The following is a 24472-nucleotide window of genomic DNA, read 5'->3' as shown; positions in this document are numbered from 1 at the left end:
AGAAGCAAATGCCCTTCATTTTGTTCATCCGCAGTGAGACTGGCATCCCTGTAGCTTTGGGAAACCAGGCTAGTGTGGATGCCAGCTCACTCCAGTGGGCCTGACTGGGAGACCATGGGCTGGGGTTCTGGTCTGAGGCTCCAAGGCCTGATGGGAGGAGAGTTCAGCCCCAGGTTTCCTGTACTTCAGCTCATATCCAGACGATGATAATTGTTGAAATGAGAGACTCAAAGGAAGCTGGAACCTGAACTTTGTTGTTGTCCCTTGCGGACACCTGTGTTCAGTTTCTGGTTCGACCTTTTGCTGTCATTGTGTTCTTAGGTAACACACTTAAAACTTCCCGAGTCTCATTTTCTTCATTTATAAAATAAAAGACATAACATTTATCTTAGATATTGTCCTGAGGATGAAATGGGAGAATGAGGAGCCTCTTCTTCATTCCCCTGGTATCCAGTGGGTGGAGACCAGAGAAGCTGTTAAATATCCTGCCAGGCGCAGGACAGCCCCCGTCACAAAGAATTGTCTGGCACCTGATGTCAGTATTGCAGTATTGAGGAACCCTGGTGAGGGGGAAGGAGAAGAAACTCAGAAACTTGGGAGATCTCAATTCAAACTCTGGTTGTACCATCTATAGCTGAGTGACCTGAGGCTGGTCTGTGAACTCTCTGAGACTCAGACTCCTCATCGGTAAAATGAGAGAGTAAAAATGCCAAGCTCACCCAGAAATCACCCCATGCATATGTGGTCAACTGATCTTTGACAAGGTCATCAATGATACACAATGCAGATTCTTTTATTCCTTTACTTTCTTAATAGACTTGCTTTCACTTTACCCTAAAAAAAAAAAAAAAAGTAGAAAGGAAACTCTTCAGTGAGTGTTGCTGGGGAAAGTACCTGCAAAAGAATGAAATTGCACACTTGTTTTACATCATACACAGAACATTAACTCAAAATGGATTAAAGATTTAAATGTAATGTCTGACACCATGTAACTCTTTGAAGAAAACAGGGAAAATCTCCTTGACATTGGTCATAATTGGCAATAATTTTTTGTGATATAACACCAAAGCACAGGCAACAAAAGCAAAAATAAATAAATGGGACTACATCAATCTTAAAAGGTTTTACACAGCAAAGGAAGAAATGACCAAATGAAAAGGCAACCTATGGAATGGAAGAAAATATTGTAACCCATATATTTGATGAGGGATAAATTGAAAATATGTAAGAAATTCATACAACTCAATAGCAAAAATTAATAAATACATAAATAACCCAATTAAAAATAGGCAAAGGACCTGAATGGACTTTTTTTCCCAAGGAAGACATACAAATGGCCGGCCAGTATATGAAAAGGTGCTCAACGTCACTAATCATCAGAGAAATGCAAATCAAAACCACAGTGAGATATTGCCGCATAGGATAGGACAGCTATTCTAAAAAACGACAAGAGATAACAAGTGTTGGCGAAAGTGTAGAGGAAAGAGAACGCTTGTATGCTGTTGGTAGAATGTAAAGTGGTATAACCTTTATGGAAAACAGTAATGGAAGTTCCTCAAAAAATTAGAAGTGAAACTACCATACGATTCAACAATCAAATTAGAACCTTGAAGAGGGATCTGCACCCCATGTTTATTACAACACTATTCACAATACCCAAGATATGGAAACAGCCTAAGTGTCCATCAACAGATGAGTGGATAAATAAAATATATATAAACAATGGACCATTAGCCATTAAAAAGAAGAAACTCCTGTCGTGGATAAACCTGGAGGACATTACGCTAAGTGAAATAAGCCAGACACAGAAAGAAAAGTTTTGTATGATCTCACTTATATGTGGAATCTAAGAGAGTCTAACTCATAAAAACAGATAGTAGAATGTTGGTTGCCAAGGGCTGGGAGTGGGGAAAATGGGAAGCTATTAATCAAAGGGTATAAACTTTCAGTTATAAGATAAACAAATTCTGGAGATTTAATGTATAGCATAGGTGGTAATGGATGTAATAAGTTTGATTGTGATAATTAGTGCACAATATATACCTATATGAAATCATCACGTTGCATGCATTAAATATATACAATCCTTGTCAACTAAATGTTTCTTTAAAAAATTTTTAAATGCCCAGATCATAAGAATTCTGAGAATTAAATACAACAACATATATGAATGGACCTGATACACAGAAGGTGCTAAATAGGTTTGTTTTGTTTTATTTTATTTCAATTCTGGCAGATGTAGACTTATTGGGAAAGAATGTAGAATACACTTGTGCGCAAAGCATTATCTATATGATGACTAAATATCCTGCATACATGCGATGTTATTTCTATTCCTCATTCAATGGATAATAAAAGCAGAACCAGCCTTCTGGTTGTCACAAAACATTTTGACATGAGAAAGGCTGATCATGAGCAATTTGGCAATGTACATCCCAGAGCATGCACGCCCTTTGACCCACAGCTACCATGATGTCATGTCTAGCAATTAGTCCTAAGGAGATCATCAGAGATGTGTAAAGAGATTTCATTCTAACAGGATCCTCTGTAATAGTACATGTCAGGAGCTGGCAAACCATGGCCAGAGGAGCAGGCTACATCTAGTCTACCACCTGTTTTTGTGAAGTTTATCAGAACACAGTCATGCCCATTCACTTACAAATTGTGTATGGCTACTTTCCCTGCAACCGCAGAGTTGAGTGTTGCAATAGAAACCTTTGGCCTGCAGAATTTAAAATATCTACTCTGGCCTTTTATTTAAAAAGTTGCTGACTCCTGGTGAGTATATTAAGAAACAGTTGGAAAAACCTAAATCTTCAAGAGTGGAGAATTAGAAAGTAAGATGTGTTTTATATAATACAGGCAGTGTGTGTGTGTGCATTTATTTGTAAATATATTATTTGGAAATAATGTTGTCGACATATGTTGCAGGTCTTTAAAATGTTCAATATATAGCGTTAATCAAAAAACAGGCAAACTGTAAAATGTAGACAGAATGTGATTGTGCATTTTGTGAGTCCACCAACAGAAAAGGGTGCTGGGAAGCCTGTGGACCAACATGCCAAGTGCGGCTCTTTTGACAGTAGTGTTATGGATTTTTACAAATCTTGGTTTTCTGAAGATTCTGACTTTCCTGCAATGAGTATGAATAAATATATATTTCTTGAGAAATGTGAAAATAACCTTATCTTCCCAGATTTCTCATAACTGAAAATGTTGGAACAAATGGTCCTGGGACAGATCTTTCCATGGAGAAGGGCAAAAGGAAAGCCCCTGGGGGTTCGACTGCGTTTCTGTTGCATTTCTAGTAATACACAGTTGTGAAGGGCCAGTGCTGGCCGTTCCCCAGGACAGACTGGGGTAAAGGAAGCCAGGATTTAACTACTTGAGGGACCAGGGAACAGATGTGGCCACAGTCCTTCCTGACTCACTGTTTTCCTGTCCACAGTCCCCGTCTTCTCTTCACTGATGCACATAGATGCCTCACCAGAGGAGAGATTTAGTTTTCATCCCAGGATTATCTCTTATGTTGCAGTTCTGAAATTCCCATAATGTTTAAACTAGAACACAATTCATTTCATTATCTCCAATGTGTATGGTTTGATAGAAATATATTCCATTATGTAGCACCTTAAATCCAGATAAAACATAAGGAACTTCTATTCCATGTTTGTATGATCAATGTTAATAGTATAAAAAAATCTAAAAAGTAGCTATTTCCTATATTACAGTATGAAATAAATATGTTGAATGATTTGTTTTGCGGGGTGGGAAGGTGTAAGACTGAGGAGGGTGCCTGTGAGGAACAGTAACAGGAGTCCTTTCTTCAGGGTTGGGTTTTATATATGTCTTTTAAAATAGATGATATCATTAATAAATTATCTGTAGGCATCATGAAAAAAGCTTATAATGTACAACTTTATGAGCTTGACTGTTGGTGAAACACTTCTCTTTTTAAAATTTTATTTGACCCCCCCAAAAAGAAATGTTTGCTTATGAGTATTAGGGTAGTTCCAGTAGCAATGCCTCAAAAGAACCAGGAGGTACAATGTTGTCTAAAATGTGGACTCAGGAGCCAGACTGCCTGGCTGTGCAACCAGCCTTGTCATTTCCTAGATATGGGGCAAGTTAATTAACTTCTCAGTGTTCTTATCTGTAGAATGGGGATAATCATAATATATATCTCAGGGTTATATTAAAAATTGAAAAAGTTAATTTTGCAAAGCACTTAGAATAATATCTGGCAAATAAAAGTGTTTATAAAAGTACACCCTATAAAAGTGTTTACTCATTACATTCAATAATCTGAAACCATTAGTGATTTAAATATTTGTGGCTGACTTGGTAATATTTATGAAAATAAATACTGTATTTATAATCTTTGACCTGATTTTACTCCTAGGAATTTATTGTCCAGTAAACATTTTCATAGGGAGACAAAAGTATTACTATAAAATCATGTTTATTACATCAATGTGTGCAAAATGAAAAACAGGCAATTAAAATGGCCATCAAAAGTGGTATTGGTTAAATGAATTATAGTAAATCCATTCATTACTAATCATATAATTCAAAAAGAATGAGGCATGTTTATGTGACATGGGAAGATCCACAACTAATGTTAAATGGTAAAAGATATAAAATGTTATGCCCAATAAAATACTTTCTGTGAGAGAATATATGTTAATTTATGCAAGTGACACCAATGTGAAAGGTTTGTGCTAATTTCATTATAACTCACAGACAGACCTGGGCTCTCCCACTCATTATCCATGTGGCCTAGGGTAAGTCATTTAACTGCTATAAGCCTCAGCTTCATCTGTCAGGCAGTGATACCCTGACTACCTGCAGGGTAACTCTGAGATTTAAACGTGATAATCTCAGAATATGCCTGGCAAACAGCAGGAGCTCAGAACTTGATGTTTTTTCCTACAGCAACTGCACGTTTTTTGGGGATAGCACTTAATGCATGAGGTTGGTAAATCCTTATATACATCAAACATTGTAGAAACACAAGTACATGCTACTATTTTTTCAAATCCCTCACCCTTATTATTTTTTTCTGAGACAGAGTCTCATTCTGTTGCCCAGGCTGGAGTACAGTGGCACCATGTCTGCTCGGCTCACTACAACTTCTGACTCCCAGGTTTAAGCGATTGTTGTGCCTCAGCCTTCTGAGTAGCTGGAATTACAGGCATATGCCACCACGCCCAGGTAACTTTTTTGGTATTTTTAATAGAGATGGGGTTTCACCATGTTGGCCAGGTGGGTCTCCAGCTCCTGGCCTCAAGTGATCTGCTGGTCTCCGCCTCCCAAAGTGCTGGGTCAAACCTCTTATATCCTCACTGGGTCAAACAACCTCGCTGGGTCAATGGATATCCTGTGGCTGCCTAACATTTTCACTTTATAAAAGGTCCTCATGAGGCCATTCAAAAGTATGAATCAAAACACTTTAAGATGAACAGGGCCATAGGTTTGCATGAGGCTTATCAGTGGACCTCCAGGATGAAGACCAAAGTAATTGTGCAATTTCTAGTGGAGTGATTTACACTTAAGATCTTATTTATTTGTCAAAAGACTGCTGTCAGGTAGTAATTCTTAACCCCAATTTGCAGAAACTGAGACTTTGCCTGACACCACAAAGCTAGGAAAAGGTCCGCACAAGATCCTCACCAAGCCTGACTTCCAAAGGAAGATTTGAAAAGAAACCTCCTTGCTACCTGCCAAATCTCTATAGAGCCCGCAGCCATGTTCACACATGAAACAGGACAATGACAATAGCACCAGGAATAGCTACTTCTGGTCAGATGCCCTCATGAGCTCAACTCCACAGGATGGGGACACCAGGCCCTGCTTAGGGGAAAGGAAGGGGGTTTGTAGAGGAAGCCCAGTCAGCCAACCAACCAGAGATGGGAAAAGCCCATTGGGAAGAACTTGCTTGCTCTAGCTGGGCTTTGCGAGGAACAGGAAAAGATGATTCTGGACAGACAGAAATGGGCCCGAATGGGGAGCCTGGCGGAGAGCATGACTCAGGGCGTGGTCAGTAGCTGCCACACCAGGACACACAATATGCAAAGATGCTGGGTGGTTGGTTCTTAAAGATTTTGTGCCTTGAGAAAACTAAAGGATGCAGACATTGGCAGAAGGTGGCTCTTTAAAAGTGCTTCAGGCAAGGAGGCATTATGGCATGGTGGGAAGCGGTCTGGTTTTTCAGTTGAAGAGAACAGCCTTGCCATTTACTTTTTAACAGATCACTTCACCTTCTGGGCCCTAATTTTCATGTCTGCACAATGAGTATAACATTATAACTAAGATGTAACAGGAAATGAAAGCACAAGTATAAGATCACCCCATACTTTCACCTCATCCACTCTAACCAGGGCTGACATGGATGGTTTTACAGGCTGTGCACTGAACGACTATGTCTGGTGGCCAGGATGAGTGGGACCCTCGTCCATCTCCAGTGTCATTTCTGAAGTGCCACACGCTGGCAATGCCTGCACCCAGAGGAAGGGGCACTTTTCCTGAATAGGATGAAGGTGCTGTCTGATTACCTGTGGGATTCTGTCTACTGGAAGGGGGGCTTTTTCTAATTCTCACAGAGGCGTCATTTAAGCCAGTGGTGGTCTTCACGCAGCCTGCCATGACTTTCTGCATTCGAATGCAGACTGTTTATACACACATTTCTCACCCTCTCTAGAGCTGAGGCTATGGTTTTCCTGTCTGGAACCAACTACTCTTTAGGACAAACTGGGGACAATTGTAGGCGTGAGAACCTAATGGGACTCTGTTTATTCTGGGAATAGGGTAGAGATGACTCCTGCCTGGGATGTGGGAAAGGAAGAAAGCCTTTGACCCATCCCTTTAAGAGAAGGGGCTTTGGACAATCTGGGGTCTTTATCTTTTCTGAGAGTGTTCCTGACTGACACTGATGTGTTAAAGGTTAACACAGTCTGGAAGGTCCAACTCCCAGGCTGACCATTAACTCCAGCCCATGCCACAAGCACCCTGGGAAGCCAGGGTTGGAACCCAGAGCCAGAGGGAGGGGTGGCAGCCCAGGCTCACAGGAGCCAGTTTCCTAAGCCTGGTGCATGTCAGGCAGAAGCAGACAACGCCTGTGCTGAGTGTGCTGGAGCTGGGCTGCCTGGAGGCGAAGAATCATATACAGAAAGGAGCACCCGAGAAATGCCCCCAGGCTAGGAGGAGAAACCCACATGACTATTGTGGAAAGTGTGGGTTTTGGTGCAGAATTTGTACTCGTTGATGATTTGAGGGCTTTTTGTCACCACGGTAGGCCAAGGACCTGCCCCAGCCCCCAGATATTGCTCCAGACAATGAGTCTTGCAGCCCCCAGTGACTATTTTCCCTCTTCAGCTGCTCTACTTCAGAGGCTGGCTCTGTTAGGAAGGTGTGGGCAACCTTCCCCCCCGCCCCAGGATTGAACCAGGACCAAGCTGTATCCAGGAAAGCCGCTGTGGCCAGCCTGAGCATGAGAGAGACTGAGACTCCCTGCCCAGTGGAAATACACTGTACTGCAAGATGCCAAAACGAGCCACTCGAATCCTCTTTCAGGAAGTCAAAAGTACAGTGAGGCATGAGAAGAAGGATCTCCAGCTCCAATTTGTTCTCCCTCTTGTGGCTGAACACACTGTTACCAGATGCTTATCAAACCATTTGCATATGGTACAAGCCCATGTGGGAGAAATGAGCGCTCTGTCAACTTCTACCCATCTTCTGTCCTCTCCTGACAATGCATTTCCATCACTAATGGTGGCCTCTGGGTTTTACTTTCTTCCATGCACAAAAAAAACAACTGGTGGCACCTGTACATAGTGAATTCCAGAGGCAGGAAACTCTCCCTATTTTTGGACAGTGCACAGCAAAGAGAATGTAGTTGGACGTTCAGCCAACCTGGATTGCAAGCCACCTGTAGCAACATGGCCTTAGACGAGTCACATGACTGCTGGGAGCAAGTCTCCAAAAGAGAGTGGTGAAGATACCTACTTCAACAGAAGGTTAAACAGAATAATACGTGTACTGGGCAGAGCACACAGAAGGCACCAAACATGTGCTTTTTAGATTCTTTCCCAAATCTAGAAGATGCAGCTTAGCAATGAAATGCCTTGAAACCTAAAAAAAAAAAGGTTATAAAAATACATTCATGGTCATGGGAAAATATACATTAGGTAAAAAAAAAAAAAAAAAAAAAAAAAAAGGGAGATTATAAATGTATGTAAAATGTAATGTAGTAGCTAGTTTGCATACACCCTTACAAAATGAAAGTTTTGTAAGGATATGCACCGACTGATTTCCTATGGCTAACTCTTCTAGGTTCTAGAAGCCCTGACAGGTTTCTGTCGCATTTCCCAGCAACCATGACCCCTAATCCCCTAAGCCCCTAAACCTCCCTCTTTTCTGCTCACAGAGAACTGATGAGAGGAGAGACTCAGCTCAAAAGTGTTACGTGAATAAAATCGTTTCTTAAAATATTGGGCTTATAGTTTTAAAAAATGAAACAAACAATATAGTTTATAAGCTTTTTGCTGGAAAAATAATAAAACCTTATTTTAAAACATATAATGTTAACATTGATGAGATATTTTCCCACTTAAAATCTCATTTGATTCTCCCACCCAATAAGATTTGTTCTTCAGGATTGGAGAGATTCTGGGAACAAAGCCTAAATCAATCAGGAAGGACAACACAGTCAGCAAGTGCCTGGGCGCTGCAGACCCTGGTTTCCAAACCAGCTACTTTCTGTGTAACTCCTGCCAAGTTACTTGTCTCTCTGAGCCACAGTCTTCTCATGTATAAAACAGAGTCATTAAAGTTCTCATGTCAGGATATTGTCAAGCTTTAGGAACAGTACCTAGCACAGCACAAGCATGATGTAAGTATTTGCTAAGTGAATGAATAACAATTCGATGATCTTTTATTATGCTGCCCGATTTGGTAATATGTGTTAGTAAATGTTTATAACTAATTTTATCATCTCACTCTTAGGAATTTTAAAAAATCACTTCTAGAGGTGTACAAAAATACTTGCGTATGATCCTGTTCATTTCCGCATTATATGCAAGAGTAAAAAATTGCAAACAATTAAAATGTTCACTAAAGGAATGCTGGTTAAATAGATTATAGTAAATTCATTTAATGGAGTATGACATAGTCCTTTAAAAGCATGAAGTAGGTAGATTTATAGGATGATAGAAGTATCTATTCACAATTATTGTTAAATGAAAAAATATGTTATAAAATGTTAGGTATAATATACTTTATATTGCATTAACATAGTGTCTGTGAATATTTTGAAATATAGTCCGCAGTGGATATTTCTCTCATGCTACACAGACAGATCAGGGTCAGGATCTTGGCTGTGCCCCTTGTAGAACTCTGGGAAAATCATTGAGCCCCTCGGAGCCTGTTCCCACGCGTATAAAGTGGTGACAATATCAATTATTCTGCCGAGTTGTTTTAGGTTTTCTTTTCTTTTTTCTTTTTTTTGGCACGGAGTCTCACTCTTTTGCCCAGGCTGGAGTGCAGTGGTGTGATCTCAGCTCACTGCAACCTCTGCCTCCTGCGTTGAAGTGATCATCATTCCTCAGCCTCCCAGGTAGCTGGGATTACAGGCATACACCACCACACCCAGCTAATTTTTGTATTTTTGGTAGAGATGTAGTTTCACCATGTTGGCTAGGCTGGTCTCAAACTCCTGGCCTCAAGTGATCCTCCCACCTTAGCCTCCCTTTTGGGCGTTGGGATCATAGGCATGAGCCACCGTGCCCGGCCCTGTTGTAGGTTTAAATGCCATCATCTCCATGAAAATCCCTAGCAAGCAGCAGGTACTCAGGGTGGTATTTGTTCCCACAGTGACTATACGTATTTGGGAGACAACAGGGGTAATGCATGAGATTCACAAGTCCATGTGTAACCCGCACACTGTCTGTAAAATTAATAAGTGATTGTTACTCTTTTCAAATGTAAGTAGAGACTGCTGTAAATAACACAAACTTCTATTAAGTGGCATTACTGAATCCATTAGGCAGGTAGACAGATACTTTAATACTACACATTTAGCTATTCTATGAGTAATTTAATGTTTCTGATGTTTTAAAAGGACCCTCATAAGGCAATTTGAAAATATGTATCTAAAGCCTTAATATTAGGCAGGGCCCTGGGCTTTGAATAAAGACTTGTTTTGAGGTCCACAGAGAGGAGACATAAGGTCACAAGATGGTCCCATGGCTAGCAAGTGTCAGAGTCCAGATCCAAAGGATGTCTGTCTGACTCCACACCTCAGGATCTTAACCCCACACAATGCTCACGTTCCTTACTGACCGAGGGAGGCTCAGAGAAGGTCCATACCTCGTGCCAGCTTCACACGACCATTTATTGAGCACTTGCTCTGTACTCACTAAATAAGCACTAAGAGCTGGGTGATCACACAATCTCATTCAAATCTCAGAACAAACCTACAAGTAGAAACTATTATCTCCATTTTAGGATGAAAGAGGCTCTGGGAGTTTGATTCACTTGCACAAACCCACAGAACTAGAAAAAGGAGGGTGCAGAGTTTGAATCAAGTCTATGTGACTTCAGCTCCCCTCACAATGCTGCTGCCCGTCTCGGTGGGGCTGGGACTGTGATGGCGGCCCCAGGAATGGCTGGCCCAGTCGGAAGCCCCCATGATCTCGTATCTCACCCAGCTCCTGCGTGGAAGGCCAGAGAGTGGTTATGGAGGATTCCAGCCAGCCAGCCAGCCAGAGATGGGAAAACCCAATGGGACAGAATTTGTTGGCTCCAGTTTGGACTTGGCAGAGAGCAGGAACGCATGGGTCTGAGCTGGAAGAAACGGTCCTGTGCATGAGTCAGCAGCTGCCACAGCAGAAAGCATTTGTGGCCGCTCTGTGCAAAGGTGCTGGTGTTTCTTTTGCTGTTATCTTATAGTTTGAGCGGTTTGGAGGAAAATGCAGAACGATGTGGACAGCAGCTCCTCATGATGACTTCATTCGGGGAGGCAGCACGCTGTGCTGAAGTGTTCTGGCTTTGGCGGCAAAGATCAGCTTTGCCATTTAACAACCGCTTGATGTGGGACACATTTCATCTCTCAGAGACCCAGTTTCCGTGCATTTGAAATAAGGATACTAGGCCGGGCGCGGTGGCTCAAGCCTGTAATCCCAGCACTTTGGGAGGCCGAGAGGGGCGGATTACGAGGTCAGGAGATCGAGACCATCCTGGCTAACCCGGTGAAACCCCGTCTCTACTAAAAAATACAAAAAACTAGCCGGGCGAGGTGATGGGCGCCTGTAGTCCCAGCTACTCAGGAGGCTGAGGCAGGAGAATGGCATAAACCCGGGAGGCGGAGCTTGCAGTGAGCTGAGATCCGGCCACTGCACTCCAGCCTGGGCGACAGAGCGAGACTCCGTCTAAAAACAGAAAAAAAGAAATAAGGATAGTAATATGTACTCCAGAAAGGTGTTATGAGGAGTAAATGCAGATGTGAAATTTACAGATATTTCCACCTCATCTGCTCTAGCCAGCACTGCAGGATGGGAAGGTCTGCACAGTGATTGTCAGTAGATGGCGCAAGGGGCCTGCCGCCATCCCAGGCTTTGTTTCTGAACCCAGCAGGAGAGGGAGATGACTCAAATCTTTATTGCAAACTGGGGGACACCATTAGCTATAGTGGCCTCCTGGGGTCACCATTTGCAATATAATCCCAGTGACTTAAAGGAGAGAGTAGAGAGGTAAGGTGAGCAAAAGAAAAAGACATTTTGTTCTTCCTTCGTTTGCTCATCTGTAAAATGTGGGTGCTCTAAATCCACACATCATAAAAAGCTCTCAAGATTAAAAAAATAATGTACTTGAAAAGACCTGACACAAAAAGGGTGCCAACTACGTGTTTCATGCATCCTTTTCCCACTCTGGCGGATTCCAACTTACTACAAAAGATTGTTGAAACATTCCTCCAAACAAGTAAATATTTCACAAACATAACTGAGGTTTGTTTTCTTAAAAAATGTTTGTGACTTAAAATTGTAAACTCACATGAAATTATGCCTACTGTCAAATAGGGAAAATTAAACGATAGCCAGTATTTGGAGGTTGATCAAAACTTTTTGGCATAAAAATATGTATCCTCGTAACAGCAACTTGGCAATGTATTTTTGGAGTTTAAAAAGCATGCATGCTGGCCAGCCACAGTGGCACATGTCTGCAATCCTAGCTACTTAGGAGGCTGAGGTGGGAGGATAGCTTGAGCCCAGGAGTTTGAGACCAGCCTAGGCTGGGATCTCTTAAAAATTAAATAAAATTAAAATGTAAACAATGTATGCTTTTTTCAACCAGAAACACTTCAAGTAATATTTTTCCTGAGGAAACAATCAACTGTGAATGGAAAGATTTCATTCTAAGGGAATCTTTTGAAGCCTAAATATCCATTGGTCAAGAATTAGTAAATAAAATGTGGTATATCCACATGGTGAGAATGATGTGAAGCCTTGGGGAAAAATGAAATTGTAGAAATACATCCACTGACAGGGAAAGCTGTTTACTGTATATGGTTGAGCGAAAAAAAAAAAAAAAGAAGAGGTTCAAAATTATGTAGAGTGTGATGCCTCGATTATTTTGCACACACACCCCTTGGATCAAAGTAGGAAAGGACATGACAAAACATGTAAGTATGTTTATCTGCTGGTAATGAGATTACGAACAAGTTTTACCATCTCTTTGTTTTATATATCTGACTTCACTATAATAAGTATCTATTCCTTGGGAAACATGAAACAATTTTTTCTTTTCAGGGTTCTCATACTTGAAAATGTGGGGGTAACGGGTCTTAGGATCAGCCCTTCCGTCAGGAAGGGCAAGAGCAGAAGAAGCCCTCAGGCCTTTGGGGGTATTTCTGTCTCATTTCTGGGTGACCACACTACTGTGAAAATCCAGACAACACCAAACCTTTCATCAGTATTGGACAGGCCAGGTGGGGAAAGTCGGGACTTACCTACTTGGGGACGAGGTCTGGGGGAGGGGGGACATAGATGTGGCAGCAGCCCTTCCTGATGCAGCATTTTCCTTCCTTGTAGTCCTCGTCTTTTCTGCATTGGTACACACAGATGCCTGACCAGAGGAGAGACTCAATTAACAGCTTTTAAGTCTTACATATAGAAAATAATATTTTCAAATGTCTTTTAAGATATCATCAAAACCATCAATTACCTAGAGATAAATCTAACAAATCTTGTGCAGAAAACTACATGATATTACAAAAAAAATTTGTAGGTACCTTAATAAATGGAGGGATGTGCCATGTTTGTGGATTACAAGATCCATTATTATAAAGCTGTCAGTTTTCCCCAAATTCAACAATAAATGTAATAAAATCTCAGTCAAACTCTTACAAGGATTTTTCATGAAAATTGATAAACTGATTCTAAAACTTATGTGAAAATTCCAAAAGGCAAGAATAATCAAGACAGTCTTAAACAAAGCCGAGGGACTTAAGCTACCACTTATCAGGATTTATTATAATGTGGCAGTACATGGAACAGCAGTGCAAGACACCAAATAGACCAGTGTAACAAAAACACACCATCTCGAAATTTATGACAAAGGAGACACTGTAGCTCAGAGAGGGAAAGAATGCTTTTTCAGTAAAGGTAGCTGACTTAATTGGCTTATTCATATAAAGAAAAAGGAACCTTGACTCCTACCTCACACCACACCTAGAAATCTCTTTCAAATGGATCATGGACCTAAATGTGCAAGAAGAAACAATAAAGTTTTTAGAAGATATTATAGAAATAGTTTCATGATCTTGAGATAGGCAAAGATTTCTCTTTTTTTTTTTTTTTGGAGACACAGTTTTGCCCTTGTCACCTAGGCTGGAGAAAATGTGCTGGGTTGGCCTTATTCTCCTTTTGTCATATGAATGTATGGGGTACAAGTGGAATTTAGTTAGATGCATAGACACCACATGTGTAGTGGTGAAGTCAGAGTACCTGGATAATGTACATTGTACCCATTAAATAATTTCTCATCATCTACCCTCTCCTACCCTCCACCACTGTTCCAAGTCTCTGCTGTCTATCATTCCACATACTATGTCCATTGAATGTTTGTGTTCCCCCCAAATTCATATGTTGAAACCAAATCACCAATGTGATTGTATTAGGAGATGGGAGAGGGGTTGTGGAGGTGAATAGATCACAATAGTGCAGCCCTTATGAGTGGAATTAATGTTCTTATAAAATAGGCCCAAGGGAGCTAGTTCACTCGTTCCACCATGTGAGGACGCAGCAACAAGTCGGCATTCTGCAACCCAGAGGAGGCCCTCACCAGAACCTGGCCACGCTGACACCCTGATCTTGTACTTTCCAGTCTCCAGAATGGTGAGAAATAAATTCCTGTTATTTATAAGCTATGGTATTATTTTATAAAAGCCAGAATGAACTAAGACAGAAAGAGATGAGTTGGAGAAAGATGGCTCCATTTTCAAGCAGAAAATAGATTATAGAAAAGCTAGGGATTTCTAAGTGGGAAAACAAAATTATTTCTCACCTGCAGTCCCTCAAGTCATTAAAGAAAACTCAAAGTAATATATAGTCTCAGTGGTAAAAGTCTAATAAAAGGCATGGCTGTAGGACTCTGTTAAGAGCTCTGTAAGATTTCAGTTGGTGCTTAGTAGATACTTTGAGCTAGACAAAATAGCTCCTAAAAAGTTTAGAGTTCAGGCCGGGTGCGGTGGCTCAAGTCTGTAATCCCAGCACTTTGGGAGGCTGAGGCGGGTGGATCATGAGGTCAGGAGATGGAGACCATCCTGGCTAACACGGTGAAACCCCGTCTCTACCAAAAATACAAAAAATTAGCCGGGTGTGGTGGTGGGCACCTGTAGTCCCAGCTACTCAGGAGGCTGAGGCAGGAGAATGGCATGAACCTGGGAGGTGGAGCTTGCAGTGAGCCGAGATCGTGCCACTGCACTCCAGCCTGGGCGACAGAGCGATACTTCATCTCAAAAAAAAAATTTAGGGTTCTTGTCCAACAGTTGCCTGCAGCTCTCAAAGAAGAGAGAGACCTGTTCACAAAAGAGTTGTGGTAGAGATTTTTGGGTCATGGAGATCTGAACCAGTTTCATAGGAAACCTTTGAGGTTTTTAAAATAATCGTACTGTTAAAAGCACTACCACTCAGACAAGGGACTAAGACAAAATCATTAGAAAACTGTTGGCTCTCAAATTTCTGCAGACAGGCAGCAGGATGAAATACCTACTGTGTTAAAGGTTGCCAAGACATTTTTAGGTTCAAAGTTTTGCTAAGAGGACTCACAGGACTCAGCATCTAGTCATACTCATGGTTCTGATTTATAACAGTGAAAGGATACAAAACAAAATCAACACAGGAAAAAGGTGTATGGGCAAAATCTGGAGGAAACTAGGTATAAGTTTCCAAAAGTCCTCTCCCAGTACAGTCGCACAGGAGTAACTTAATTTCTTCTGCATCGAGTTGTGACAGCCCATGTGAAATGTTGTTCACCAGGAAAGTTTGCCTGAGCCTAGGAGTTGAAGATTTTTACCGGAGGCCTGTCATATAGGCACTCTTTCTACCTAGCATGTGCCAAAATTCCAGACTCCCAGAAGTAAAACACGTATTCAGCATAAAGCATACTGTTTGCACAAAAAGTTAAGGCACAGTGAGGCACTCTTGTCATTTAGGGAAAATTTTGTATCAGTGTAGGGAACTGTTTAACATTCCAGTTCCCAGATGTCAGCCAAGGGCCAACTTTGCAACCATGCCTTTCTAAGGACTACATTCTCAAGCCAGCTATATTATCTCTTCTGCACAGCTAAACAGATGCAAGCACGAACTTGATGGTAACAGAAATCTCTGTGATTCCCCAGGACTGAAGTTACTGTGAGCTGAATGTTTATGTCTTTCCCAAATCCATAAGAAGAAATCCTAACCCCCAGGATATTGGTGTTGGGAACTGGGCCCTTTGGGAGGTGATTAGGAATTAGGGGCAGAGACCTCATGAACGGGATTAGTGCCTTTATAAAAGAAACCCTAGGGAGTTTGTTTGTTCCTTTCACCACATGAAGACACAGCAAGAAAGTGCCATCTATGAATCAGGAATCAGGCCGTCACCAGATACTGAACCTGCTGCCACCTTGATCTTGGACTTCCCAGCCTCCAGAACTGTGAGAAATAAATTTCTGTTGTTTATAAATGGCCCGGTTTATGGTATTTTGTTACAGCAGCCCAAATGGATTAAGACAGCAGCATTACTTTTAAATTACTATTTAAATTGCTATTAAATACTATTAAATTACTTTCAAATTACTCTTTTGGTCATAGTGGTGGGATAGTTCCAGGGGGTTCCTCTTGACATATTCTATCATAATAGCCCCTGCCCCATCCATCAGGGAGTAAATGTGAAATTTTTCCCAGTGTTTCAGATAACAATTACAACTAAGCACTCAAGACCTGAGAAAGTGACCACAGGAAGAGTTTATGGAACCACTGGGCTCACTGTGAATTGGGAAGAAGCCAAAACCCCATTCAACACCTGACTTCGAAAAGCCTGCACTCTGATCACCGCAGGGATATTTTAGTTCCCAAATATCAGTGTCAGATCAGAGCACTGTTCAGTCATTGCCTCAGAGCCAGGGTAGTTCCCTCTCTCCAGTGCTAGATCACTAGTGAATGATTGCAAGTCCCATTAGATAAGCACAGAAGGAAACTTCACAGCACTCACTTGTGGCAGTGTCCCATGGTCCTCTCTTAGCGGGAGCTGACTTCCTCCTAACTCAAGGGGTTCTGGTCTGTAAACTGGCTAGTTTTGTTTTTGGGATGAGAAGTCATTACTTTCCAGTATGGTGGTTCATAACATGTATCTGTTCCCTAGACTGAGAAGTTGTGTGCACTCGCTTGCTCTCTCACTTTCTCTCTTTCTGTCTCTCTCTCTCTCCCCTCTCTCCGCTCATCTCCTTTTTCCTCTCTGTCTTTCCTTCTCTCCTTTAGATCCACAAAGGCCTCAGTAGGTTGCCCATATCTTCCATCCTAAGAACACCATGCCTAGTTAGCCATTGCCAAAAACATACACATATTCCCTAGATTAGTGCTGATATAAATTGGCAAAAATATTTCAGTATTTTCACATGTATTTTATCTCCCCCCAGGTCGTATTTTGGACTTGACCTTTGGAATGCAGCTGGGATATGACTCTTGGACTCCCAGTATTCTGGAGGCAATGAGAGGCAATGGACTATAACTCTCCAAGACATTCAGTAGAAGTTATTATAGAAACTTCAGGCAAGGGGGTGGCAACTTCCTCAGGGGAGCTGGGGCTGTGACTGCTGGTAGGGAGAGTCAGTGGAGCTCTGGGAAGTCAAGGTACTCATATTTGTCAGAATCATTGCAATCTATAAGAACCTACTTTCCTCTCTTCATGTCTTAGTTTAAATATGAGAAACCTGACAGAGCTGAGATTCAACTTGCTTTGTAATTCATAGTCATCCTGTCAAATCTGGTTCTGATCTCAGTTAAAATGGAAACAAATTTCCTTAGGGCAGAAAAGATGTCAGCTGTTTCTCTGACTTTGTCTTCAACTGAGAATTGAAAGCCCTGAGCTTGTTTGTTTTCTGTAAACTCTCCAGTGCAGATAGAAGGCGGCATCCCATGTAACTACCATAATCTTCTATTTTAAGAGCTCCTTGGGTTCCTAAAGACTTCCCTTTAAAAGGCATTTCATCCAAATAAACCATAGGTGATAATTTCAGGACCTATCTTGCCAACATGTGCCCTGGACTCCTGGGATCCTACTTTCCACTGGCAATGTGGTTGTTACTGCCTTTAAACACAACCAGCAGAGACAACCTCTCCCAGATTTCCATCTTTAAGGTGTGGTTTCTTGGAATCTTATTTTCTCTCTACAGCACCTGCACTAGTCCAGAGCCAGGTGTCTGTGGTGTCTGTATTGTCAATGAGTGGGTGCTGGTTGGGAGGATGCTGATGTTTAAGAATTGCAGCTCACACGTTTAATAGTAAGAAGGACCCAGACTGTGTAAAGATGCATCAAGAGTTCATTCAGGAAAAGTATTCTAGAAATCAGCCACTCTAGCATTCCCCTTGAAATCTTCAGAAATCAGACTTTAGCCTAGACCCATTGTGGATCTTTCCCTTCTAGTGTTGTTTCCTTCTAGTTGTTGTAGTTCCAAGGTGCAGAGAACAGCAGGAAAGACCGTGGAAAGCCTTGCCTTATCAGGATGCTAGAGGCCTGTCCTTGGACTTGGCACTGGACAAAAGAAATAGCATTACACTCTTTATGACAATACCACAGTATCTTGAGTAGTGTAGCTTTACAGTAGATCTTGAAATTAGATAATGTGAATCCTCTAACTTTGTTCTTCCTTTTTAAGACTGTTTTAGCTAGTCTAGATCATTTTCATTTCCATATACATTTTAGAATAAGTCTCAGTCTTTAAAAGCAGATTACTGTAATTTTGATAGGGATAAGTTGAATCTATAGATTAATTTAGGGAAAATGAATATTTAATACTGTTGAATCTTTCTGTCTGTCATTGTGGTATAAATCTCCATTTATTTAGGTTTTATTTATGTGCTCACAAACAAGCCCACTCAAGTCCTTCTCATATGGCCTCTCTGCAAAGCCACTTGAGCCCAGAGACCCATCACTGCCCCCCCTTCACTGTTGCCAGTGTCCTCATGGGAATGCTGCCCTGTGCAGCAGGACAGCCTCTCCAGGTGGCCCCAAAGCTGAGAACCACAATTATAATTTTTTGGGTTCTCTTCTAGAGATATTGTATATCTATCTATCTATCTATCTATCTATCTATCTATCAATCATCTGATCAATAGTTATATGCATTTTTGTATATGTTTGTTTGTCCTGAGAATATTCTGAAAATATTTTAATTTAATGCTTGGGTTAAGGTCAAGATCATTTGGAATGTATATTTGGGCTGATACATATTTGAATTAAAACCAGGATACATATTTGGTCTGTTTTCTGATCTGTGACTGACTTTCTGTTTGTTTTATTTTCAGAGTGAGTTTTTATATTTTTTAATTATAAGTCTTTTTTGTGGGAAGAAGGGAAGGATTAAAAAATGTTACTGGGGAGACAGAAAACCCATTTATCCATTTGTGTTATATCATACAATGTAGTTTTCTGAAATTATATCTTTTTTTCATTTGCTGGATCTAGACTAGGGGTCAACAAACTTTTTCTGTGAAGGGAAGGAAGTAGATATGGCTTCGCAGGCCATTCAGTCTTTGTTGTGACTCCTTCAGTCTGACATTGTGACTCGAAAGCAGCCATGGAAGATATGGAAAGTAATGAATGTAGTTATGTTCAAATGAAACTTTATGAGCACTAAAATTTGAATTTCATATTATCTTACATATCACCAAATATTATTAGTATATGTGTCTGTTTGTATTTTAAACATTTTAAAATGCAGAGATCAGTTTAGCTCATGGGATGTGCAGAACCAGGAGGTGGCTTGGATTTGGCCTGTGGGCTGTGGTTTGCTGATTCCCGGACTACCTGAAAACTAATAAAAATCAGTATTCAGGCTGCGTGTGGTGGCAGCCTGTTACCCAGGCTGGAGTGCAGTGGTGCGATCTTGGCTCACTGCGGCCTAATCCCAGGTTCAAGCAATTCTCCTGCCTCAACCTCCTGAGTAGCTGGGACTACAGGCACGCGTTATCATGCCCAGCTAATTTTTGTATTTTTAGTTGAGATGTGGTTTCACCATGTTGGCTAGGCTGGTCTCAAACTCCTGACCTCAAGTGATCTGCTTGCCTCAGCCTCCCAAAATGCTGGGATTACAGGTGTGAGCCACTGCAGGTAGCCAACTTCTTCCTTCCTTCTCTATGACCCAGCTCTGACTCCCACCTTTTGGTGCTCCCTCAGTCTACCCTAAATCTTTGATATTGTTTGGGTGTGTCCCCACCCAAATCTCATCTTGAATTGTAGCTCACATAATTCCCACGAGTTGTAGGAGGGACCCAGTGGGAGATAATTGAGTCATGGAGGTGGTTTCCCCCATACTGTTAGTGAATACATCTCATGAGATCTGATGGGTTTATAAGGGGAAACCCTTTTCACCCAACTCTCATTCTCTCTTGCCTCCCACCATGTAAGACGTGCCTTTGCTCCTCCTTCACTTTCCATCATAATTGTGAGGCCTCCTCAGCCATGTGGAACTGAGTCCATTAATCCTTTTTAAAATAATTTACCCAGTTTCAGGTATGTCTTTATTAGCAGCATATTAATGAAAACACTAATATGATCTTCCTCCTCCCATGGAGGCTAAGCAGAGGGCAAGCCCCACTCACCCTTACACAGATGGCAGTAATATTCAGAGGCCACTAAGGATGTAGGAAGAGACTTGAGGGACTTTGTCTTCTTAGAATCCCCAGAATTGCTTCTACATGCATGGGTCTTATTATTTTTATGTGACTTTTATGCTACTTATGATGTCACTAGTCCAGAAAGGGCCCCTTAGAGACCTTACATAGTGTAAAGACTCAGATTGGGTAATGCCAGAACAGTTTATTCTGGATAATCATTTTTAGGATTAAGATTTTCTGGATAGAAGTTTATCTGTGGACATTTCTGAAATTGAATAATTAAAATAAGGCTGTTTCTTCCAGGTTTGTAGTTCCGAGGATGAAGAACTACCAGGGCTTGGGAATGGGTGAAGAATCTTCTGAAGAAGTGACCTGGCAGCTCTTATAAAGGTCTGTGCCTCCACCTGCACGGTCATCAGTGCTGTTGACATAAAATACAGAGTTTATCATGAGCCATTCCCTGCTTAAACACCTACCATAGTGCCCCATTTGAATCCAAGTAGGGTGTTTAAGGTGCTTCAGACTCTGTTTTGATCCTCCTCTTCCAGATTTCTCCCTGCCACTACCCTGTGGGGAGTGTCTTGCCACATCCTCCTCTGCTCTAAATCTCTATGGCTTTGGCTCATCCAGGGCAATGTGACTGCTGCTTCCTCTGCTTGGCTTGCCCCCTTCTGTCTGTTAACTCCTGCTCTTTGTCAAGATCTAGCTCAGATTATTATTTCCTCTCTGAAGACTTTTCTTGGTAAAGTTGCTGGCTCTGCACTGCTTCCTCAGATCTCTGTTTCCTTGTTACATGTTTTTTAATTTGTTTTATGGCTCTATCTCCCTAACTAGACTGAAAGCACTTGAGGATGGTGACTTTTTCATATTCTTGTTATTTAGGCACGTAACACATAGCAGCTGCCACATGACTGCTGGTCCCTTTTCTTTCTCTCCTGCCCAACCACCCACCCTGTTGTCAGGCTGAAATAAGCCCAAAAGTCCACGGAAGTTGGACAGCTGTATTGACAACTGGGCTATGTCCAGGATCAAGCTATCTCTTCTTAACTGCTTAGCATACTTCTAAGCATGGTTCAGGGAAGCCAGGAAAACAGAAGAGCTCAGATAAGGTGGGCAGGAATCCTGGAATAGTCAAAACAATTCCTGCTTCTCTGTGGTTATCCTAAGGAAGACCAATGTGTCGTTTTCCCCTGGGAGCATCTCAGGGGCTGGCTTTGACTTGTTTCAGGAACAACTTTACACACATGGCCACAGCCATTGCTTTGGCATCTCTTTCTCCTGGACAGGATTTCTCTCCTGGGCACATGTTAACACAAATACCATAGGCTCCTTTTGGCAGGTCCAGGAAGGCACCTATTTCAAAAAGGTATTTTAGGAATGAAATTGGATACTGTTCAAGTTCCATCCAGATTGTGACTTCATCCACTACTACCCATCTACCAGGTCCTCACATGTGAACTCTCCCTGCACTCATGGATGCCCTGCCACACGAGCGTTGGTTGGAGTATTGTTTAGAAGCAAATCAGCCTTCAATGTGTACCATGGGCAGATATAGGCATGAAAATCTGCTGGTTGCCCTATGATTTCTATGAACCAAGGGATCCCGACAACGAGGGAAAGATGATTCCCACAGACAGAGGCTGGGCAAAGGCATTTGGTCCATTTGCATTTAAGGCCTAAAATTTCAAGAGCTGCCTTGAAGTGCTTTCAAGTGCTCACAGGGTCCAAAGATCTGACCCTGAGTTCTGCTTTCAAAGGTGCTCCCCACCCAGTAGGAGAGGCTCCCCACCTGGCTAGTTCCTCTATTATCAGATCAGCTGCACCCACCCAGTTCTTAACCTATGAGTCTCAAGTCCCTGCCAGCCCACAAAAAAAGCTAATCTCATCTTCCTGTGGGAGTCAGGGGGCATCTCACCCTCTTGTTACTATTAGCTTGGTGCAAAAGTAATTGCGATTTTTGACAGTACTTTTAATGGCAAAAACCACAATTACTCTTGCACCATCCTAATACAAAGCCTGCCTTCCACAGCCTCTGCTGGTTCACCCTGCTCCCAAGTGGAACCCCTGTGGGTCACTGCATGGCATTCAGTATCCTCCTCCCTCAGGCTGTGAGTACAGGTGACACTAATTCTATGTGCTATTCATCTCATCTGTTCAGTGTCAGGTGTCATGTAATCAGCCATCTCATACTATTTAGAGTGGGGGACCTGTCCTTCACTGATGGAGTGGACAGGTGATCACAGAACCATCCCACCAAGAGAAAGACCCTCTTGAGGCCCTCCATCTCTGCATACCAGATTCTCACTAGGTCTTAATGATGCCAGACCTGAGTCCTTATGCCAGTCTTTTCTTCTCTTATCACCTTTGCATCCTTCTCCCACCCACACACCTACATACACTGGGCCCCTGACTTCTCTCTTCCCAACTTGTCTTTCTGCTATTAACTGGCAGTTGCTGCCTAAACTTGCCAATCACCCTGAGAATTGTGAGAGGATAGCCTGGCAGCCTGTAGCTCTGTGCTGGGGGTGGGGAGGGCGGAAAGGAAGAGGACGCCAACCTCCCAATATCAAGTTGCTGAGTGAAGTCTCCTTTGATGACAATGCAGGAGGGCTAAAGTGGACTAAAATTTGTTTTCTCTCTCTCAGGCTGTGAGACGGAGCATAGAACCTGTGTCAGGTCACAGGAGAATGATCCCCCAACACTTTGGGTCATGTTCCAACCCCACCTGCCCCAATTCCCATTGTGTAAAATCCACCTGCAACCTATTCCAGGTGGGTGGAGGATCTTCCCTCCAGGTTAATTCAGCTTCCTGGGATATAGAGGCTGTGAGGTTAAATAGGAGCCCCTAGTGAATGGGGACTGAATTGTACTCACCTTTTCCTCGGGCAGGCAGTTGAGGCTGCAGACACAACCCTTACACAGCAATACACTGGGAAGGAGATCTTCTGAAGACACAGATTCAAGACAAATACGTAATTCTCTCTGATCATGAAGGGGGATGTTAGAACCCCAGAACAGAGATAACATGTTTTGCAGGGACACAAATACTATGGGGCCGGGTGTGGAGGCGTAATAATTCAAACATTCTTTTTCCCCTGTGACAGGGCTCCATTCAGGCTATAAGATATGGGGCTACCATATGTTCCCTGGTGGAGGTGGATGTGGTTAGGATGTGACCCAAGAATAAGGTTGGGAAATGTCTAGCTCCCAAAAATTCAAAAAAAAAAATTTTTTTTTTTGAGATGGAATCTCGCTCTGTCACCCAGACTGCAGTGCAGTGCTGTGATCCCAGCTCACTGCAACCTCTGCCTCCCAGGTTCAAGCGATTCTCCTGCCTTAGACTCCCAGATAGCTGGGATTACAGGCATGTACCACCATTCCCGGCTAATCTTTTTGTATTTTTAGTAGAGACGGAGTTTCAGTCTGTTGGCCAGGCTGGTCTTGAACTCCTGACCTCAGCTCTTCCACCCACTTTGGCCTCCCAAAGTGCTGGGATTACAGTCATGAGCCACCTCGCCCGGACTAAAAATCCAAATTTAAGACACAAATATTTTGGAAGAAGATGCAATCGGGAGCAAGACAGTGAGAAGTAATTGAAAGAGTGCTGTCTCCTGACTCTTCACCCACTGGCCAGAGTCCTGGGATGGGGTATAACTAGACCCTACCTTCACGTTTGGGGGTCTTTGAGTAGAAGATTCCAGGTTTTTTATCTAGGCAGGGCCCTCAATGATAGAGTCTTACAGAAAAGTTCCACAGTGTAACCATGGTGAGGAGGCATCCCTATATCAAAACTGGAGGTGCAGTGTGCCTAATCATGAGCAGGGCAGAGGCAGCTCTCTGATTTTCCATAAGAAATGAGCATCACGGGAGGGTCATCTTAATTATCTGATTCCCTCAAGAGGAAGACCGAAGTTAACTGAAAAATAGCTGATGGACTTGCAAAAGGTAGCCATGACCAGGACAAAAGAGCACTTCTTGCTTATGATTTCACCAGAGCATGACTGAAGCCTCAAAAATTGCCAGCAGTCTAAAAAGTGGTTGTTCTGTTGACTTAGCAACTATTCCTGCTATAAAAGGAAATAGCACTGCTGCTGTATAAT

General features: G+C 42.2%; 1 pseudogene across 1 annotated transcript in view; it reads right to left on the bottom strand.

The window, feature by feature from the left end:
• LOC112609204 overlaps positions 1-1069 on the bottom strand; it is a 24019-nt pseudogene extending 22950 nt beyond the window's left edge. Inside the window, exon 1 of the transcript XR_003116176.1 lies at positions 1065-1069. The product of XR_003116176.1 is annotated as a 60S ribosomal protein L35 pseudogene (transcript). The remainder of the gene's footprint in view (positions 1-1064) is intronic.
• Positions 1070-24472: the final 23403 nt, after the last annotated feature.

The sequence above is a fragment of the Theropithecus gelada genome, chromosome 16, assembly GCF_003255815.1.
Source record: "Theropithecus gelada isolate Dixy chromosome 16, Tgel_1.0, whole genome shotgun sequence".
NCBI classification, from domain to species: domain Eukaryota; kingdom Metazoa; phylum Chordata; class Mammalia; order Primates; family Cercopithecidae; genus Theropithecus; species Theropithecus gelada.
This window is presented reverse-complemented; position numbering and strand designations above follow the sequence as displayed.